Source organism: Anser brachyrhynchus (assembly GCF_964034855.1).
Source record: "Anser brachyrhynchus genome assembly, chromosome: 6".
Lineage (NCBI taxonomy): Eukaryota > Metazoa > Chordata > Aves > Anseriformes > Anatidae > Anser > Anser brachyrhynchus.
Genome location: NC_137700.1, coordinates 31,356,783 through 31,370,392, shown reverse-complemented (window position 1 = coordinate 31,370,392; position 13,610 = coordinate 31,356,783). Strand labels below are relative to the sequence as shown.

Sequence of the window (13,610 nt, the reverse complement as noted above, 5' to 3'; positions counted from 1 at the left end):
AATCGTGGCTCTGCTGAGGCTATGCGGGGCTTGCCCTGTTCCCTGAGCCCTCAGGAGCTGCAGTGGCAGAGCACTTGCCCGGGGAAGGCTGCCTCCTTGGCAGCAGCCTCCTGCTGAGAAATGGGGGTCCCTTTCACTTTAGGACCAGCTGTGATTCTCCTTCCATCCCTCAGAGCTCTCGAGCGGTTGCTTGCTGTACTGAGGCCCTCCAGGAGCTCCCACCTCGCTGCAGTTCTGTGTCCTGCTCCTGATGACCTTCCCTGCTCTTGTAGGTGGACCTCTCCTCGCATCCTGGGTGCCTGATGCTCAAGTTGAAATCTGTGCTGCAGTCTGAGCACGCTGAGAACACGTCTCCATATCCCACGTACAAGCCCATGTCAGCAAGCTTGAGCTGATGCAGCCTGAGCGTGTCTTTAGGGGAGCCCCGTGCCCCACCAGGTGCTGTCCCTGGCCAGCAGCAGGCCGTGGAAGTCCTGGTGCTTTCATTTTTGTTACTGCTCCTCAGGGTATCTGAGGTGTTTGCTTTCAGTGGGTTCAGTCTGAGTCATCTTCCTGCCCTGCCCTGCTGACAGCAGGGGATGGAAATGCTCCCCTCGGTGCCTGCCCTCAGCGGTGGGACAAGCGCTGAAAGCACGTGGCAGCCTCCTCTGCTTGGAGCAGGGCTGAGCACGGTCCTGCTGCTGGTGTCCCGGCTGGGATGCTCTTGTGTGGCAAGAGCAGCAGCGAGTTCAGGCCGCCTTCCTTGCTTCGGCTTGCCCTCGCTCATTGTGCAGCTGAGGTTTGCCTGGTAAAACACTTCCGAGGCCTGCTGGAGGCACCAGGCAGACAGAGAGCAGAGTCCCCTCTGCTTCGTGCGTGCTGGTTTGAGTGTGGCTGGATTCTTTGACCTAACATGTGGGTAAATCTTTGGGTCCATCGCAAGAGACGCGGGCTGTCCTTGGGCACACCGAGCTGCATGGCCGAGAGGCAGCTGCAGTGCTCTGAGTGCCTCTGTACCCGGGAGGGAGAGGGTGAAGTAAAACCTCTGCTCTGAAAGGTGCCAGCAGCATGGGAGAAGTGTTTGTCCACGAGGGTCTCTACTTGATTGCGCTGGGCCAGAGCCCTGCCTTGTAATAACTCTGCTTGGGGGGAATAAAAGACAATCCCGATGTGCATCGGGTGTGGGGAAAACGGCGTGAACTCGTTAGGATAAGAGAATATGTGCAGGTATTGCTTGGCATGCAGGTAAAGCAAAGGCAAGGGAAGAAAAAGCCAGCTTTGGAGTCTGTGCTCCCGCAGCAGGAGAGGCCCTTCAGCTTTATTGCTCTGTCAGCACAGGCTCGTGGAGGAGTTCAAAAGGAACCCTAAATCAGATTTGCTTTATATCGTATCAGGCAGGATAATCATATTTATTTCTCTCTGAAAACCGGAGCTTTCAATTTCAGTCCAGATTAAGAAGTTGTCCTCTGATCTACATTTCAGGAGACTGTAATTGGGAACAGGAGGTCAGGCACTTCAGAGGCTGCTGCTTGTACGCTGAACACTCAGGATTAGCATCGCTGCGCCTCATTTCATGGAAATAAATCCCGAGAGTTGCTACCTTTGCAGACGTTTTGGAGTTGAATTGCTTTCTCTTAGCAGTGTTAAACTCCTCTCCGTTTTCTGGAGAGGAAACCCGATCGATACCTGGTTGTGTTGGGTCGCTGCAGGTGCGGAAGCCTGACGGCTCTTATCAAACGTGGGACAAGAAAGGGGAAACCAAGCTGTGCCTTTGGAAGCTTCCTTTTTGGGCTCCCTTCTCCTGCCTTTGAGCATTTCTACAAGTGGCTGTTGGCCTCCACCAACAAGGTGAGGACCTTCCTGACCAGCCTTCACAGGCAGGGCTGCCCTGTGGTCCTGGGATTGGAGGTGTTTGGGTATTTATTTTTACCTCTTGGGAGATGATTGTGCTGTGGCTTCACAGAAGTATTTGACCTCTGCTTTCCTGTCACATGGTGCTGTCTACTTGGCAATGCCGGTGCTGGCAAGTAGAGGGGGATCCGTGCAACCACCCCCAACCAGAAACTGAACTGCCTGGGAGATTGGCTGGCTGATATAAAAGCAAGGGGAACAGTACGAGACATGATTATCCTTTAATATGAAAGACATCTGATTTTCTAGATAAAAACTCCGATTTATTGCCTAAGCTCGTGTGCAGTCCTTGGGGTGGGTGGAGTTGTAACAATTCCTGTGATAAAAGTATTTTGCTAAGGCACTCTGAGAGATCACCGTGGTCCCAGAGAGTTAACCTTGATGCATTAGCAGGGTGTAACTGAGGCTTAAGTGCTGGGATAGGGTGCTCAGAGCTACTGCTGGAAATATTCCTTTACAGCTCCATACTGTGAGAAACTAAGCTGTGTTTTTGCAGTAGAGAACTAATTTTCTGTATTCAAAGGTAGCTGTGTAATCATAACAAGGAGAAACGCTAAGTAGATAAGTGGACAGTAGAAGGCCTCGCTGTTCCAAAATAAGGTAGAAGCTTGAGAAAAACAGGATGAGCAGTGTGAGAACAGTAAAACAAAGATCACAAGTTCTCAAAACCTAAGAAAGGAGAGGGGAAAAAAAAGGGGAAAAAGGAGAAATTAAAGGGTTGAAGGAAAAAAATTGTACATATATGGTGTAGAGGAATGTCGAGTAGCTTGTGAACCTGTAGTACTCAGGCAATGAGGAAACAGGGGAGGTGATCAGGTGTCGGGTAATAGGGAATATAAAGGCATGATTTGTTTACTATAATGGGCTCCTAATTGACAGGACGCCTGCCATTGCAATCGCGAATAAAATAGCTTCACAGAAAGTCCTGTCCGAAGAAAATTACTTGAGATTTTTCTCACAATTTAGTAATACTTATGTTCTGTATTCTGGAATTTGGGATAAAAACAACACGGTTATGGAGTGGCTGTTCAGGCCTCTCCCCTGCTGATGGTGCCTGCTGGTTACCTTAACCCGGGTGAGCAATCTGAGACCTGCAGGAGGAGAAACCGCTGGTTGGGTACTGCTTTGTCAGGGCTTCTTGCTGGCCTTCGCAGGAAAGAAGAGGCAAAGTCGTTCCTTTTCTGCCAAAAACGACCTCTTCTTGCTCGGTGTGATGGGCTAAGTGGGACCCCCAGAAGTGGCAGGCGCTGACGGGGCCCTCCTCGGGTCTGTGGGTTGTGTCAGGCTGCCGAAGAAACTGCAGAAAGCTGCTGCAGTGGAAGGGATAACGGAGCGTAGGGCACGAGGTCAGGCTCTGTCTGGGATGATGGCTCGCAGAGCAGGAAGGAGAGGAACCCAAACCTCACCCGTGTCCTGCAATGAGCAAAGCAGACGGGCGGGGAGCTGGATGTGAACCTTGCTGGCACCTGGCTCCAAACAGCAGTCCGTGTGCGGATGGGGCGGCCGAAGGTGGAACAGCCCGTGCGGGGCCGGGAGCCAGCTGTCTGAGCTCTGCGCTGTGCAGCGTGCATGCAGACGCAAAATAAACCCCTATTTCTTGTCCTGGGGTTCAGATCTACAGGCAGAGACCCTTGGATTGCACAGGCTGACCTCCCAGCTCTCACAGGCTGTGCATTTTCTTCGTGTTTCTCTGGAAATTAACCATGATTTATGCTCGAGTACATATTTTCAAAAAGGCAGATCTGAAGACACCAGGAAATGAGAAACATTTTTCCAGATAGTTTGTTTTATCAGTTAACTACTGACGCGACTCCCGCCCCACCCACCCCTTTCTTTTTTTTGTTACTCAATTGTCTGGCTGAAATCCTAAACATTAATTCCTGTTATAGATATCAGGAGGAATTAAAATGCGCTCTGGTATAGTATCTCCTTTCTTTTTCAGAATGTGGGGTATGGTAATTAATTATTTCAGATTTTTTTTCTCCTGAAAAAGCTGGGATTTGTTGCTAGTTCTGCTGGGAAAAAGCCATTCCTGCAGATTTCAGCCCTTTTCCAGCAGCTTTGTGCCCTCCCTCTCCAGCACATGTATATGCAGCCCTGTAGTTCAGCAGGTCAGGGACTGACTCTGTTGAAATGTCTTCCTTTTTTTTTTGCAGCCTCTGGGTTACTTCCAGCTTGCAGCCTGCTTACTGTAGGGCCGTGTAGATGCCTGTGGTGGTTTGGTGCACAGCACAGCTAGGGCTGGGTGGGATGTCGTAGCAGTGCCACCTGTGCCATCAAACTGCAGCCGAAGCCTTTAGCTGAGGGCTGCTTCTCCTGTCCTCAGACCAAGAGAAAAGCAAAAGGTCACTTCCCAGTGCCTAGCACAGCCAGCCTTGCCTACAGTGCTGTGTAAATGGAACAAAACGTTACTGAAATTGAAGCAATCAAGCTCTGAGTGCCTGAGAGCGAGCAGTACATTGATTGGCAAGAAAATGGTTTTGTTTCCATGCATTTGGAGGACCACAGCCGCTCACCGAGGGCAGAAGTACGGGAAGGAGTGCCAGCACACACTGCGAGCGTGCGCCCTGTTCTCTCCTGGGGCTGGTAGGGAGAGGGAGCACAGACAGATAAATATTCCTGCTGGTATCAGCCCACCTGAAGTGAAGGTGAACTTACAGACGCTCAGCCGAATTAAAGCACATGTGAGCTGGAGCTGTCAGTGGGGGAAATGCAGGACGATCTTCGTTTCTGCACGCACGCTCGCTTCAGTTCAAACGACCTGGGGCAGCAAAGTCTCTGCAATGAGCTGTGCGAACCCACTCCGATGGAATCGGGTGAAGGTGCAACTAGTGCTGGGCCAGGAGAGGTGAGGCGGCGGCAGAGGGCAGTGACCCATCTGGTAGGGCTGTGCTGGAAGGGGCGCGGGTGGCACCCACGGAGTTGATTGCAGTCTTATCTTTTGTGAGTTACTCCTCTCTGTGAAAAGGAATTAAAGGGAAGCCATTTGGCCCAGCTGAGCGAGGTGTGAAGATAGTATGATAGAGCCACTTCTTACCCTTTGTGGCCCGTTTAATGAAGCTGAATGTCATGCTTTGTATGACTCAATTCTACTGTTTGCTGTTTTAACGCAGGAAATGCTTTCCAGGTGAGTTCATGCAGTGTCATTCTTCACGTAATAATAATAAAAAAAACTTATTCAAAGCTGTTATGTGAAAATAATTTTTTTGAGTAAAAGCCTCTATGACTTAATTATCTTGTTATAGAAGAGTTATGTTAATAATTAAACAAGATAATTGGAAACTGGGGCTATCACCTGATGTAAAAGTAAATGCCTCGCCGAATTCCAAACAGTTTCATGATCTAAGATACTCTGATAACCAAACTCAACGAGCCTGCCGGGAATACTAACCTTGTACCTAGAGATGGAGCTTCTAAGGATTAAAATGTCAACGCAGGGTTATAGAGGGTCACACGCACCCTTCCCAAGGTTTATTTTGCATTGCACCAGCTCGCCTTAGCTCAGGGCTTGATGTGCGGATCAGAACAGGCCGCTTGTGTAATAGCGGAGACAACAGTTCATCAAGTGGCAGATAAGCCGCCAAGGAAAAACAGCTGTGGGTGCCCCAGGATAGCTGTCTGGTGTTGCTCTGAAGCTGGAAGGAAGCAGGCTTGGTTGGAAGTAGGAGGCTGTAGTGGAGGGGGCCTGCTCAGAGATGAAAACAAAATAGAGCATGGGGGGGGACCCCAGTTCTCTCTCCTGAGCTGGGAATACTGGAAGTGGGAATTGATTAGTAAAAAAGCAAGTGAGGAATCATCCAAGATGATGTTTTTCCTGCCTGAGGCAGTACACCTGAAGGTCCTCGTGGAGAAGTGACTTGAGGCACGGTGACTGACAGCTCTCCCAGGCACGGGTCAGAGGGCTGGCGGGCACACTTGCAGCCGGCTGTAATGCTGTCCTGTATCTAGCTGCCTGAGTGCCAAGTGCTCTTCATATTTACGCATATTGGTCTTCATATTTACACATAACTGCCATTGAATGAGGACTCCAGCTAGCATGTGTGCCCCAAACCATTTTCAAACTCCAAAGTTCAGAAATCAACACGCTATAACCCTGCAGAACACAACTTTGCAAGGTATATTTGCCTTCTTGAGATGTGCCTGTCTACCTTGACAGGCAGCCTGCAAGACTGAAACAAAAGTGCAGCAATTTTTGCCTGAACTGCACCAATTCCTGGCCATCTGTATCTATGCTGCGCCTGCTTGTACGCAGGTAAGCTATTAAAGGCTTGTTACCAGAAGGAAAGGATTTATTAGTAGAAGTTTTACAGGAGCCTGTCCGATGTCCAAGGGCACTCAATGTTTTCATTATGAGCTTATATAACGGCACGAAGGGTGTACTTACTACATTTGCAGGGAATGTTTGTTAAATTGTTGTGAGTTTGGGAGGGACGATAAGCACTGGAGAACGTATTTAGCATTACAAGTTATCTTGACAAATAAGAGAAATAGTCTTGGGAATAATGCAATCCTTCGTACCGCTCCTTATCGTGAGTTAAAGCCATCAGCTGCGTGACTGTCAGAAGGAGATCGGTCACTCACCGACAGCTCTGCAAGAAACGATCTGCAGGCTACGGTAAAACACAACTGTGGTGAGGAAGAAAAATTCTAGATGTACGAGCAGGAATTTACCCTGCGGGTGTGCTTTGGCCCCGCACAGTGCCAGTCGTGCCACAGTGGGAACGCTGTGTGCAGGTTTGTGCTTTTTTCTTCAGGAAAGCTGTGAACCCCTCGGAGGGAGCTCGGAGGAGTGCGATTAGCGGTGCTCGGTAGTAATGCCAGACCTTTCTCAGGTGGGAAGTGTTCTAGGCAACCCTGTGTGCTGCCCAATTTTGTGCATTTCTGGCAGTGGTTTGGTTTTAGACCCGAGAAAAGCCTGTGACTCATCACAGCTTTTTGTGATATGGAAAAACTTGCTGGAGTGCTAGGCAGGGAGAGTGCAGGGAAACATAACACAAGGAAGGTAAGCGTGCTGCACTTGCTGCCCTATGCCTGTAAGAAAATAATATAACAATGTAATCTTAATCTTTAGGAAGGGTATGATGAGATGTCGGCTGTCAAATACTTGCTGCTGCTTTTGGGTTCTTCTTGATCAGCCTAAGCCTGGATTTTGAGCAGATTTGGACCAGTATTTCTAGGTCTAGTGTTTCCTTTAGAAGTAAGTTACTGCAGTGATTTTTTATTTCCCCTAAGACTCTTGCTGCTTTCTCCATCAGTCTCGGATAAGGTTGCTGCCCATTCTTTTTGTCTCGCTTTCAGTATCCTCGTGGCCACAGCTGTCTATCCCCCTGGGACAGCAAGAAGAGCAAAGGCCCATACAGGACGGCATAGCCTTATTACTGCCCTGCTGTTATCGGAGCACAGGTCTATCGATGATGAGTCGTTTGTGCCGCGGCCTTGTCAGAGCACAGGCTTCATGCTGTAAACACCTCCCCTATCGATGTTTCAGCTTGTTTCAGTTATGTTCCTGGCTGCTCTTCTAGCCCTTGCTCAATTAATGGTTTCTGCTGGTATTCCCCTGCATAACACCTTCAGGATTTTTTGCTATGCATTGCTATCTGAACACCAGCCTTCCTGGAACAGGCAGATGGATGTGGTGTACGGTGATCCGTAGCTTTTTGTAGGTGTGAGGGGACTCGGGGCTTCTGTAGGAGGAAGCAGCCCCTTCACAGGCTGTTCCACAAACCTTGTTAACATGCTGGTATCGGTGACAAAACTGGGAGACTCCAGATTGATACAAAAGCAAGCTGTAGGTGCAAGCAGAATTTTGGCTTTGCCTGCTTACTGAATCATTCTACCAGAACAATCACGTTTATTTTCTGAAAGCCGGCTGGTATTCCAGGTGTGTTTCTGTATATCAGCCTGCCATTTCCCAGTTCAGATATGGGGAACTCATGGAAATAGCAGTGAGGCAGGCTGAGGGGTTTTACTGACTGGTTGCACGTCTTGTTTTTGAAATATACTCAAGTGTCATTCATTTTAACTGGACATCAAATGCCCTGTCTCAACCTACTTCTGATGGAGGATGTGATTTTTATTCTCATTTCCCAGCAAGCACTTTCTAGTTGTTATTTTTTTCAGAGGCTGAGCAGCCTCAACTTCATTAGATCTCTCATAGCAAAAGGCAAATAACACTTGAAGCTGATGCAGGGCTTTTCCTCAATCTTTATAGAATGCTTTTAAGAGGCTAGGAGCAGCATAATGTGTGAGTCGAAGAAGGGAATGAGGCCTGGCAACTCTGATTAGCTAAACGAATCATCTGACTAATTTCTGTTGCATGTTATGCTGAAAGCAATATGTTCATGATATGGTGGAAAAACCACCAGGCTGCTGAAGGAGAACCCCTTTTCCTCGACTGCTAGCAGTGCGTTGCCACTCATCACTATTTTTGGCATCATTTGAACTTTGTGTCAAGAATGATTAATTTTTCACAGAAACCATCAGCAGCGGGTAGGATGTTTACCAAGAACATAGCACTACTTTTCTTTGAGAACCTCCGTGGAAAGGTATCTGCAAGGACAGGAACTGTCTTTGGCACATGTTAACATGATAGATGTCCGCTGAAGAAGCTGCGGGTGAAATTGCTTTCCATTTTTACTTTAATTTGCTTAAGCTGTGAACCAGGCTATTTCTAGTGCTCATGACAAGGGAATTTAGTGTAGGTAGTTATATGGCTCTCGCCTATGAAGTGTGAGTCCTGACACTGATAACTGTCCTGGCACAGGACACTGGTAATTAGAAGTTAGGGTATTGGAGAAGCAAAATAGGTGGAACTTTAACTTTTCCCTGGGTGAAATAGGCTGTAAAAGAAGAGTCAATACTTAATGTTAAGACAGTTTAATCAGTGGGGAATTTTCCTATTATTGCAGCTGAAACTGTGGTACCATAAATGTTCTCTCCGGATGTTCACTATAATTAAAATGCAGTCTTCTGGCCAGAGGGCTCTGTGTCAGGGTAAGTGGCTGTTTGGTAGAGCAGGTGTAAGTCGGTTCCTGGGACGTTCAGGGGGTTCACTGAAAATCTGATCTGATAACATCAGAAAATTAGTAGGAAGGGGAGAGATCCTCCAGAAAGCTGGAAGAAAACTGGGAATGCCAGTCTGTATCTGAACTGTGTTATAATTTGTGGCAGTGCTGAAACCACACATCAGATTGGTGGTGAAGGGAACAGAGCAGCTGAGGCAGGCGAAGCCAGGTCTGTAGGTGCCCAGGAAAGAACAAGAGCAGTGTGATGAGCTTACACAGGCTTAGCTCAGACTTGTTGGGTGAGCTGCAGCTATGCTTCTAGCTATATGCTCAGGTACAGGCTAAAGTCACAGGAAGCCAGCCTAAGCCTAAAGAAAACATCTTTACTCACTTTCCATGGATGAGGATTTTATTTTACTTTTTAAGGACAAAACCCATATAAAACTAGTGCTAAGCAGTCTCCTTTACTTTTGTAGTGCGAAGAGCAATGTCTGCCTATATCAGAACACTTCTGAGTGTGGATTTTATCCCTTCCACCACTTCCAAAACCTCTTTCCAGTATGTGTGCTCCTGGAGGAGAGGGAACACAAGGAGAATCTTCTAAACACCTCCTGCCTCTCTATCCATTCCTTGCCATATACACATTCAGATCTGTCACCTGTTTTTTATTACTTCCTAGCTTTCCTCATATGTGCCACATGATATAATATCCATATAAATGGATGCTAAGATAGAGCTGGTCTTTGCTTCTTGTCCCTCTCTGCAACTGCTGTATGGGTATACCGAAGTAATCCTAGCCAGTCCTGAAGGACAAGAAAACTTATTGCTACAGCTGTTTAGCTGAAATAAGGAGAAGCTGGAAAGCACGACTGCTAAGCAGCTAGGTAACAGACTAACATGCAGGTATCTGCAGCCATCAAACAGCGCTGTCACCACACCTGTGGTAGTATATGGTGGTGAGTGATGTAGCTCTGGGATATACTGCATGAATTTCTGGTAGCTAAGCATTAGATGTAGCTTGAAAGCATGCTTAGTGCATGGGTAATGAAAATGATGGAAAAATGATATAAGATAACCACAAGGAGGAAAATGCATCATCTCGTGTATGAGAAATTATTTAAATGTCTATAAGGGAATATGAAGGACGTGAATCTTTGAATTTGGGCTACTGGACAGTTGACTCCCCCCACCCCAAGCTTAACATTAGGTTGCCAACATGCAATATAGTGATTTGTGCTACCAGAGAAAGGGCATGCATGGCTGAAGTGGTGGCGTGCTGAGCTTTGTGGCTGGGTGGTTCTGGGTAAGCAAGGTCCTAGAAAACTCAGGCTTGGGGATGGATTTGGGAATCTGCACTGCGAATTGTGACCTGCAGTGCTCGTGGTGACTGGTGGGAAGAGGGTCTGGGAGGAACAGCCTGCTGCATGCGTGGAGCACTCGTGTCACGAACCCCTTCTGCGTGTGTTTGAACAGGCTCCATAACTACACGTGGATGGAGGAGTGTTTGCCAGAAAGCAGGAAGCTGAAGAGAGGAAATGTACATGCTGAGAGGCAGCGTGTGAAGGTCTCCCAGGAACCAACAGACTCCAGAGCCTGGGGTCCTGCTGAACCCACAAGGACCGATGAGTTAGGACATGGTCAGACGGATCTGCATGAGGCACGCATGCCATCAACAATGGTCATATAACTTGGGCCACATCCAAGGTGTGAGCGGCTCTTGTACACAGACAAGGATTACAGGATTACACATGCATCTGCAGAAGCAAATGGGCTTTCTGGATGTTGACCCAGAAGCCACTGGCAATTCGGTACGACCCGCTATATCTGAGAAAACCCCTGTGGTCAGCTCTCCCCTGGATAAAAATGAGTGACTGCATATGCGAACCATAAAAATAATTGAATTTACTGTCTGAGTAGTTACCTGTTACTAATCTATTATAGCAGCTTAATAAAAGGTATGCTAACAGATATTGATTGGTCTGCTTCTCCATAGACTTGATTGTAAATTGCCTTTTCCCCGATACACAGCACTTAAACTTGAAGAGGGAAGACTTCTGAAGATGCCTGTCTTTGCCATTACCCATCACTCTATGTAATTGCTTAGAGAAGTCTTTTGCAGCCTCACTGCTTGTGTTCTTTGCTGCTGCCTGCCTCTGTTCTGGTACGTGATGTTCTAGGAGAATTTCATGGTCCTCTGCCGCTTCAGGAAGACTTCTCACTCTGATTCCCTTGAGGTAGCACACAGTGATTATAAATGAATTACCCTTTGATGTGCCTTTGGTGAGGTCGGGTGTTCTAAAGCAAGGTAGAAATGAACAGACACATTAACGAGACGGAAGGTCCCTAGAATTTCAGACTATGTGATTAGGATAAATGTCACCTGTTCTTGTGGAGCTTTGAAACAGTAATGTTGTGAAGGAGGTGCAGACTCATGGCCCAAGAAGGCCGTCCATGTGCAATGCCTCATGTGTCACACACTACACTTACATGACTTTGCAACCCACAACACCTCCTCCGTCACTTAGATTGGGGCTGCAAATTGCCCATTGACACAAATCCTGACACAAGCTGTTTGAAGAGGAAGTTGGAGTTAATGGTCGAACACGTTATAGCCTCCTGTGAACCTGACACAGGCAGAACCTGCAGTTGTTGGGAGGGCTGGTGGTTGTGTTGTCCAATAAAAGTTGTCCAATAAAAGGTTTGGATTTGTTACCTGGTGTGCAATAAGCCAGCCCACGCACTACATCAAGATATTGTTTATTTCAGATCTGTTCAAGTCTGGGTACCGGGTGATTTCTTGCTAAGCTGGCACACTTAAAGATTTTTGACACCCCACTTTATACAATCTCTTACATTTGCAAGTTAGTACAACCCTCTAACTTCTAATTGGTTATGTAATTAGCATCCTGCTGACAAGATTGCTTTGTGCATCCTCAGAGGGGGTGGGTCTCTTGTTGGGCTGGGGTCTCAACCTAGGGGTATTATTTTTAATATTATAATGAGGATAGTTCATATTATAACATTCATCATTGTTTTTCAGCCTATTTTTTTGAACAAGTTAATTATTAACAAACTCAAGGGCATGCGTGTTGCATTTTTCCTTTAAAAATGGTCCTCTTGATGAAATAGTTTCTTAGTTATTCATCCTTCAAGGCCTGGGTCATCTGTGCCTTTGCCTTGAAGTACATATTTCACATCTCTTCACGTGAAGCAAAGTTAACAAAACAAAATTAACCACCTACTGGCATCTGCTCGAGTACATGTCTGAAAGAGGTCTCTCCTGCCCCTTCAGCAGGTGTTTAGGCAGAGAAAGCCACGGGCAGTGGATCGACAAGGAGGAGGGAACAATGTTCTTTTTCTACAAATAACTATGAGGTATAAACTATCTCTGTGGCTTCTGAAATCAAGATGCAGACTGAAACTCTTCAGGAAATGGAGAATTTTTTACAGGATGGTTTCAGCTACCATTGCAAGACTTCAGAAATATTTGGTGTTTCTTGTGTTAAAGTGCTATAATTTTTGCAGTGATGGATGGTTTTCTAGAAGATTTGACACAGGAGAAAGGTACTGATGTATTTAAATGAACATTGAACAATTACGAAGTTCAGCTATGCTTTCTGGAGTCTAAATGTAATTATTGTTCACGGACTAGAAATGATGCTTTGATTTTTTTTTTCCTCTTTTTTATCTCTTAGACAAAAGCAGATGTGCCCTTTTGGGTTCGGGGCTTTTAACTCTATTTAGAGAGTCTACATCAAAATATTATAATAAAGATCACATGGGTGAGTGATATGTTTCAGATGTTGATGGCCTGGGGCCAGCTCACAGTTGATCGTTGTTGTGTAGCCACTCCATGGGCAACCCATTTCCCCGTTGGGAACACAGCGTTCTGGGATACTTCCTGGTTTTGCTTAAAAGAAAAGACATGAGTCATGCTGGAAGGCAATTAAGAAACAGATGAAGTGAAACTGATAGCAAAGGCTGACTTACATCATGCCCCCATTATATTTCCAAATCTACTTGTAAAAGTTGGTCGAGTTTTTCAGATTTGTATCTTTTCAAAGTTTCTGATGATTTATGTTTGTGGGTATTCAGACTGTGTTACGGGAAGAACTAACAGAAATGAGCATCAATAGAAGGAACGGACAGGAGGCAAATGAATTTCCAACTTATCTGAAGCAAGGCTGTGAGGTAATTTTCTAACTTTTGCTTAATTTGGCAAAGGGAATTGTAAGCGGTGAGGTGCTCACAAACTGTCAGGGAAGGTAAATTTAAAAAGTAGTTTATTATGATTACATTCTTGTAGCTATACTTCTGTACCTAATAAGTGCTGTTGCCTATTTATTTGAAGTTAAGGCCTGCTGAAGGGCATTTATTAGCTTAAACAGTGTGTGTGTGTGTGCAAGTTTCCCACTGGGGGGATGTCGAACTGAAACCACTACAGCTGTTGCACCTTTATTCTTACTTCCCCTGCTGTCCTCAGTGCCATAATATCCTACCTTCTGCAGTTACTGCCTTTCAGATACTTGCCATAAACAAGTTAATATAAGTGATGTTATTATTTAATGCTGTTCCTTGTATCTTTGTTGTGTGCTGCTTATGAGAAACAGCTTCACCTTGACATTGCTAATGCCGGAATTGGTCTTTTTGTAGAAGCCGCTCAGTGTCTCTGCATTTCCTGTAAACTCATTAATACATTCTGTATTTGATTTTTTT

At 46.3% G+C, this 13,610-nt stretch overlaps 1 protein-coding gene across 2 annotated transcripts in view; it reads left to right on the top strand.

Annotated features, from left to right (window-relative positions):
* The window catches only part of SLF2 (SMC5-SMC6 complex localization factor 2), a 46,059-nt gene that overhangs the window by 516 nt on the left and 31,933 nt on the right, over window positions 1–13,610 (top strand). The window contains exons 1-2 of one of the 2 annotated variants that reach the window (XM_080596860.1): window positions 1,243–1,827; window positions 10,368–13,085. The gene's annotated coding sequence lies outside the window, so the exon portion shown is untranslated. Of the gene's footprint in view, window positions 1–1,242; window positions 1,828–10,367; window positions 13,086–13,610 lie in introns of those variants that run through there. The other variant, XM_080596861.1, reaches the window with a different exon arrangement.